This window comes from Hylobates moloch, unplaced genomic scaffold (genome assembly GCF_009828535.3).
Source record: "Hylobates moloch isolate HMO894 unplaced genomic scaffold, HMol_V3 SCAFFOLD_16, whole genome shotgun sequence".
Classification (NCBI taxonomy): Eukaryota; Metazoa; Chordata; class Mammalia; order Primates; family Hylobatidae; genus Hylobates; species Hylobates moloch.
The window spans coordinates 58,005,852-58,012,827 of NW_026652291.1; the positions used below are offsets into that span (position 1 = coordinate 58,005,852).

The 6,976-nt window shown below is 45.8% G+C and overlaps 1 long non-coding RNA gene across 1 annotated transcript; it reads right to left on the reverse strand.

Annotated features, from left to right (window-relative positions):
• Positions 1 to 1,893: 1,893 nt before the first annotated feature.
• Positions 1,894 to 6,289, reverse strand: LOC116485037 (uncharacterized). Its single transcript, XR_004252731.2, has 2 exons — positions 4,750 to 6,289; positions 1,894 to 2,034 (listed from the first exon to the last, which is right to left on the reverse strand). It is a non-coding gene; the product is annotated as an uncharacterized LOC116485037 (long non-coding RNA).
• Positions 6,290 to 6,976: the final 687 nt, after the last annotated feature.

Below are 6,976 nucleotides of genomic sequence, written 5' to 3' on the forward strand. Positions count from 1 at the left end.
TCTTGTCTCACTGCAGCCTCCGCTCCCAGGTTCAAGCAATTCTCCTGCCTCAGCCTCCCAAGTAGCAGGGATTACAGGCAACCACCATGCCTGGCTAATTTTGTGTTTTTAGCAGAGATGGGGTTTTGCCATCTTGGCCAAGCTGTTCTTGAACTCCTAACAGGTGATTTGCCCTCCTCGGCCTCCTCCCAAAGTGCTGGGATTACAGGGGTGAGCCTCTGTGCCCGGCCCATTGCATTGCATTTTGAAAGCAGTGGAAAACAACTGAAGGATTTAGAATTAGGAGAGTGGCAATCTCAGATGTGTGTTGTAGAAGGATCACAGCAGTGACAGCATAGACAGTAGAAAATGAAGCCAATAGACAAATCTGAAGACTGTTGCAGTAACAGAAGAAACGGTAAGTTCCTGAGTATATCCTTGACCAATGGATTGGTGAAAAGTGGATGGATTCATGAGATAAGTAAGAAGAACCATTGGTAGCTTTTAGGATTTGATTGATTTAGAGTGTATACGGAAGGAAGTTGTCAAGGATGAAGCCCCACTTTCTGGCTTGAAGTATAGGGGGTGCCATTTCTAGAGGAAGACCAGAGGAGAGAAGCAACAGGCTTAGCCCTATCAAGACTGGCATGCCTATGGGATATCAGAGTGGAGATGTGGCATAGGATGTTGGATCCATGGATGTATAGCTCAGGAGAAAGTTCAAAAATGGAGATACAGATTTGATAACCATGGTTATGGATAAGATCACCTAGAGAGTGCATAGAAGACAGGAGGACCTACAATAGCACCAAAAAACACAAGAAAGAAGCAGAGGAAGACAAGGCCACAAAGGAGACTACGGAGGGAAAAACAGTAGGAGAAAAAATTAGTGGGCTGGGTGCGGTGGCTCACACCTGTAATCCCAATGCTTTGGGAGGCCAAGGTGGGGGGGTCACCTGAGGTCGGGAGTTTGAGACCAGCCTGGCCAATATGTGAAGGGGGCCTGCCCCTCCACACCTGTGGGTATTTCTTGTCAGGTGGAGATGCAACTGAGAAAAGAAATGACACAGAGACAAAGTACAGAGAAAGAACAGGGGGCCCAGGAGACTGGCACTCAACGTGTGAGGATCTGCACCAGTGCTAGTCTCTGAGTTCCCTCAGTATTTATTGATCACTATTTTTACTATCTTGGCGAGGGGAGTGTGGCAGGGCAACAGGGTGATGGTGGGGAGAAGGTCAGCAGGCAAACGTGAGCAAAGGAATCTGTATCATGAATAAGCTCAAGGAAAGGTGCTGTGCCTGGATGTGCATGTAGGCTAGATTTATGTTTCCCTTTACACAAACATCTCAGTGTAGCAAAGAGTAACAGAGCAGTATTGCTGCCAGCATATCTCGCCTCCAGCCACAGAGTGGTTTTCTCCTACCTCATGATCAGCTTTACACTGAGACATTTCATTCCCAGGGACAAGCAGGAGACAGAAACCTTCCCCTTATCTCAACTGCAAAGAGGCCTCCCTCTTTCACTACTCCTCAGCACAGACCCTTCATGGGTGTCGGGCTGGGGGATGTAAGGTCTTTCCTTTCCCATGAGGCCATATCTCAGGCTGTCTCAGTGGGGGGAAACCTTGGACAATACCCAGGCTTTCTTGGGCAGTGGTCCCTGCGGCTTTCTGCAGTGCATCGTGTCCCTGGTTAATAGAGAATGGAGAATGGCAATGACTTTTACCAGACATACTGCCTGCAAACACATTGTTAACAAGGCACAGCCTGCACAGCCCTTAATCCATTAGACCTTGATTTGATACAGCACGTTTCTGTGAGCACAGGGTTGGGGCTAAAGTTACAGATTAACAGCATCTCAAAGCAGAACAATTGTTTTTAGTACAGATCAAAATGGAGTTTCTTATGTCTTCCTTTTCTATATAGACACAGTAACAATCTGATCTCTTTCTTTTCCCCACATTTCCCCCTTTTCTTTTTGACAAAACTGCCATTGCATCTTGGCCCGTTCTTGATGGTCGCTGTCTCTTCGGAGCTGCTGGGTACACCTGCAGACTAACAGCAGACAGAACAGGCACACAAGGATTAATATGAAATTTACAATAGTGGAACTACTGATGGTTTTAACCCAAGTGACCGGGTTAAGATTTGTGAGGCCATCAGCAGCTTCCGTGATTGCCTCAGTTCCTGGCACCAAATTTAAATGGTCTTTTGATGCCTCAAAAATTTGTTCTTTTAATTTTGAAATGCCTAAAGTAAGATTATCTTCTCTTCCTTGTAGATGGCATCTAACCATGTCCCAGTGAGGCTCAGATTCATTATAGGCTTGGGGTGTAATACAAAAACCTGACATATTCCAGTCACACTGTAACTGAAAATGATGTTCTAAGCTCATGAGCCTGTCTCCCATCCAAATGACATTTTGTCTAAGATCATTAATCTAATTTGCCAATTTTTGATCAATACCAGATTGTGAATTCCCCGATCTCGTAGAATTTTTTTGCCAATTGTTAACAAAGTGTACTGTCTGAACAGAAGAGTGCAATGCAACTCCTGCCACAGCGGCCGTAACCGTGACTGCAATTAATCCCATAATCACCACAATCAAAGTAAAAATGAATCTTTTGGATCTATTTAGAACTCCTTTTAATACTTCAGTTAAAATATGGATGGATGGCGAAGCCTCCCACGGTCGGTCCATGGACACAGGGATCCACATGCCCTCTCTTGCTCTCACTAGTAGAATACAGTGCTGCCAATTAAAAGTTGAATCAATGCAAGTAAACAATCTACAATTTTCACAGGTTATAGTTTGGGAATCTGGGTTAATATTGGCTCACTGCAACCTCCACCTCCTGGGTTCAAGTGATTCTCCTGCCTCAGCCTCCCAGATAGCTGGGATAACAGGCGCCCACCACCATGCCCAGCTAATTTTTGTATTGTTAGTAGAAACAGGATTTCACCATGTTGGCCAGGCTGGTCTCGAACTCCTGACCTCAGGTTATCCACCCGCCTCACCTCCCAAAGTGCTGGGATTACAGGCGTGAGCCACCATGCCTGGCCTAGAATATTCTTTCAAAAGGGAATTTTTCATCTTCTGTTAAAGAGCTTTCAAATATGCTATACACCAGACATTCTAAATTTTATTAATTTACAGTTATATAGGTTGTGCAATCATATTTTGCATTAAGCTTTTTAATACAGCAAAATTTCCACAATATCTCTCTCTATAAACATATATAAGCATATATATATGATTTTGTTAAACAAAAAAACATTGAAAAAAAGGGTAGGCATGGTAGCTCATGCCTATAATCCCTGGAGTTTGGGAGGCCAAGCAGGAGGATCACTTGAGGCCAGGAACTCAAGACCAGCCTGAGTAAGTCAGACCATGTCTCTTTAAAAAAAACACCAACAAGGCTGGGCATGGTGGCTCATGTCTGTAATCCCAGCACTTTGGGAGGCCGATGCAGGCCATCACCTGAGGTCAGGAGTTCGAGACCAGCTTGGCCAACATGGTGAAACCCCGTCTCTACTAAAAATACCCAAAATTAGCCGGGTGTGGTGGCTGGCACCTGTAATCCCAGCTACTTGGGAGGCTGAGGCAGGAGAATCGCATGAACCTGGGAGGTCGAGATTGCAGTGAGCTGAGATTGCACCATCGCACTCCAGCCTGGGTGACACAGTGAGAATCCATCTCGAAATAAATAAATAAATAAATAAATAAATAAATAAATAAATAAATAAAACGTTTAAGGCTGGGCATGGTGGCATACGCCTGTAATCCCAATATTTTGGAAGGCTGAGGTGAGAGAGGATTGCTTGAGGCCAGGAATTCCAGACCAGCCTGGGCAACATCGTAAGAGCCCCCATTCCTTGTGTATAAAAAGAAGATTAAATTATTACAAATTATAAAAAGACAGAAATGAAGCATTTTAGTTACCACCCAGATTGGGGTCCTAAGAATCTGGATTTGGACAGCTTGTTGGGTGTTTTATAGGTGTGCTAAATCAAATTTCACTCTTTTTGTTGAGACAGAGTCTTGCATTGTCACCCAGGCTGGAGTGCAGTGGCGCCATCTCGGCTCACTGTAACCTCTGCCTCCCGGGTTCAAGTGATTCTCCTGCCTCAGCCTCCTGAGTAGCTGGGATTACAGGCACACACCACCAAGCCCAGCTAATCTATTTATTTATTGAGACAACATCTTGCTCTGTCGCCCAGGCTAGAGTGCAGTGGTGCGATCTCTGCTCACTGCAACCTCCGCCTCCTGGGTTCAAGCAATTCTCCTGCCTCAGCCTCCTGAGTAGCTAGGATTACAGGCATGTACCACCACACCCGGCTAATTTTTGTATTTTTTTTTTTGAGACAGCATCTTACTCTGTCGCCCAGGCTGGAGTGCAGTGGCGCGATCTCCGCTCACTGCAACCTCCACCTCCCGGGCTCAAGCAATTCTCCTGCATTAGCCTCCTGAGTAGCTGGGATTACAGGCACGTGCCACCATGCCCAGCTAATTTTTGTATTTATTTATTTATTTTTTTGGAGACAGCATCTTGCTCTGTTGCCCAGGCTGGAGTGCAGTGATGCCATCTCGGCTCACTGTAACCTCTGCCTCCCGGGTTCAAGTGATTCTCTTGCCTCAGCCTCCTGAGTAGCTGGGATTACAGGTGCCCACCAACACACCGGGCTAATATTTGTATTTTCAGTAGAGATGGTGTTTCACCATGTTGGCCAGGCTGGTCTAGAACTCCTGACTTCAAATGATCCACTCACCTTCGCGTCCCAAAGGGCTGGGATTACAGATGTGAACCACCGCGCCCGGCCGGATTTCGCTCTTTAAATTTTTGGTTTAAACTCAAGAAGCTCTTCTTGGGGACTGAAAGCTCTTGGTCCCCTATAGGTTTGCTGTAAATGACAGACATGAGGCAGATTGATTAATAAGAGAAAAGATATACACTTCTGTTTTGTTTTCTTTTTTTTTGAGATGGAGTCTCCCTCTGTCGCCCAGGCTGGAGTGCAATGGCGCGATCTCGGCTCACTGCAACCTCCACCTTACAAGTTCAACTGATTCTCCTGCCTCAGCCTCTCCAGAAGCTGGGATTATATGCATGCGCTACCACGCCTGGCTAATTTTTGTATTTTTAGTAGAGACAGGGTTGTTCCACACTGGTCAGGCTGGTCTCAAACACCTGACGTCAGGTGATCTGCCTGCCTCGGCCTCCCAATGTGCTAGGATTATAGGCGTGAACCACTGCACCCAGCCAGATTTACACATTTATATAATGTGTATACACAAGATTCTGGGTTCAAAGCTTGTACACCACGTTGAGGCTACAGAAAGGATACGAGATTGGATCCTGGTACAAAAAAAAAACAAAGTTATAGGGTTGGGGGGAAAGATGAATTCTGTTGAGGAGCAATATATGATTTCTAGTGAGGACTGAACTCTGATTTTTTTCTTTTTTCTTTTTTTTTTTCTTTTTTGAGACCGCATCTCACTCTGTCGCCCAGGCTGGAGTGCAGTGGCGCGATCTCGGCTCACTGCAACCTCCACCTCCTGGGTTCAAGCGATTCTCCTGCCTCAGCCTCCTGAGTAGCTGGGACTACAGGCACCTGCCACCACGCCTGGCTAATTTTCTTTGTATTTTTAGTAGAGACGGGGCTTTCACCATGTTGGCCAGACTGGTCTCAAACTCCTGACCTCGTGATCCACCTGCCTCGGCCTCCGAAAGTGCTGGGATTATACGCATGAGCCACTGAGCCACTGCACCCAGCTTCTTCTTCTTTTTCTTTTTTTTCTTTCTTTCTTTTTTTTTTTTTTCAGATGGAGTCTCACTCTGTCGTCCAGACTGGAGTGCAGTGGCGCAATCTCAGCTCACCACAGCCTCCACTTCCCAAGGTTAAGCAATTCTCCTGCCTCAGCCTCCCGAGTAGCTGAGATTACAGGCACGTGCCACTACTGCCTAATTTTTGTATTTTTAGTAGAGACAGCATTTCACCATGTTGGCCAGGCTGGTCTTGAACTCCTGACCTCAAGTGATCTGCACACCTCAGCCTCCCAAAGTGCTGGGATTACAGGCGTGAGCCACCACACCAGGCCTCTGACTTTTTTTTATCTTGCCCAAATTCCTGTCTAAGAGGCCTGGGGAGGCAAGCCCTACAAACCATAAATTCTCATCAAATTGAATTTATTTAACCCTATATATCATGACTTACTTTCCAACCTAACTCTGGCAAACATTACAAGACAAAGAGAAAAAAACAACATATTTTGCCCCAAAACATGTTTCTTAGCCGTATTTTTTTTTTTTTTTTTTTTGAGACGGAGTCTCACTCTGTAGCCCAGGCTGGAGTGCAGTGGCACCATCTTGGCTCACCGCAACCTCCGCTTCCCGGGTTCAAGCGATTCTCCTGCCTCAGTCTCCCGAGTAGCTGGGACTACAGGCGCCTGACACCACGCCCAGATTTTTTTTCTGTATTTTTTTTTAGTAGAGACAGAGTTTCATTGTGTTAGCCAGGATGGTCTCAATCTCCTGACCTCGTGATCTGCCCGCATCAGCCTCCCAAAGTGCTAGGATTACAGGCATGAGCCACCGCTCCTGGCATCAAAGGGTTTTTCATTAAAAATCCTTGTTATACCACGGAGCCCTGTGTTGGGGTAAAATATGATTTCTCTCACTCTCTATCATTCTTGCTTTGAATCTGAGAAGGAAGCTTGGCGACGTCTATTTTAGGATCAGCGGAAAATTTACAGAAAGGGGAAAGAAAACTCATTCTGTAAACACAAAAAAGAAGAAGAGAAGTATAAGCGGTATAGACAAAACGCGAAGATATTGCATAATTTTCCACGACTGCAAAACGTCCTGTAAACCAAAAAGGACGTATCTGAGATAGGTCTCAGTCATTTTGCCGAGGTTAAGGACGCCTGCCCATGACACAGCCTCAGGAAATCACGATGACAGGTGCTCTGGATGCACAGGGCACAATTTGCTTTCATACA